A 980-nucleotide genomic window follows, 5' to 3' on the forward strand; every position below is an offset into this window, starting at 1 on the left:
TAAAGACTAACAAGTTTATACTGACCTCTCCCGACCACATGTTGCTCTTCGTTACTGCAGTTCTCACAACAAATGCGATGACGAGTCAAAGGTTGATATCATTAGCATTACTCCTGTTATTTTCGCGTTGCGTCTCCCCGTGTTCTGCAGTTCAAATTCATGGTGTGAGATGGATCTTACCACATCAGCATGTCTCGTGGCTTTGTCCTTAGTCCCGTAGTAACTGCTTTGCTTTCAACACACTCTCTCAAATGAAATCACTTGCCAGACATGTATTAAAACATTAAAGACTGTTCAACTATAACGTCAACATGATAGAGACGGTAAAGTACAGCAGTTAAGTGATATCTGTATCACGCTGTACAAAATAAGAACACCACAGTCGGAAGCCTATTAATACAATGTATCGCCGCTAAACACCTTGATCTAAGAAGTCGTCGATGTTTTACTTCTATGTTCAATATTAACAGTATGTAACTCTTCATGAGAATCAATGTATTTGTGTTTGTGTGATCTTACTGATTATATTGGTTTTTCTTTCAGTTGATCGTATATTTATTGCAATGTGTGCGTTTATCAAGCAGAAGGGGAATTAGCTCAAGTGGTAGAGCGCTCGCTTAGCATGTGAGAGGTACCGGGATCGATACCCGGATTCTCCACTTCTTTTTAAAATTTCTATTCTTTTCTATTATATTGTATATATTTTTAGTCGTAATTCGCTGCAGTATTTGGTTGTGTTACTCTCTTTTCTGAGTTCATTTTCAGCCATGATCAACTTTGTATTTCATTCCGCCATAGTTAATAAAATAATAATTAGTTGATCAATTTTATATTAGAATTGCTATTCGCTTTCCTTGAAAGAAAAGACTATCTATACATTTGATATTTTCTCTTCTTACTACTAGTTTCAAATTTTTGGCACAAGCAGAATGATTTTAAGGGGAGACGGTTAGTCGACTCCATCGACCCCAGCATTTGAT

General features: G+C 36.7%; 1 non-coding gene across 1 annotated transcript; it reads left to right on the plus strand.

The window, feature by feature from the left end:
• The first annotated feature begins 586 nt into the window (after positions 1-586).
• On the plus strand, positions 587-659 carry Trnaa-agc (transfer RNA alanine (anticodon AGC)). Its single transcript has one exon. It is a non-coding gene; the product is annotated as a tRNA-Ala (tRNA).
• Positions 660-980: the final 321 nt, after the last annotated feature.

The sequence above is a fragment of the Octopus bimaculoides genome, chromosome 5 (assembly GCF_001194135.2).
Source record: "Octopus bimaculoides isolate UCB-OBI-ISO-001 chromosome 5, ASM119413v2, whole genome shotgun sequence".
NCBI lineage: Eukaryota > Metazoa > Mollusca > Cephalopoda > Octopoda > Octopodidae > Octopus > Octopus bimaculoides.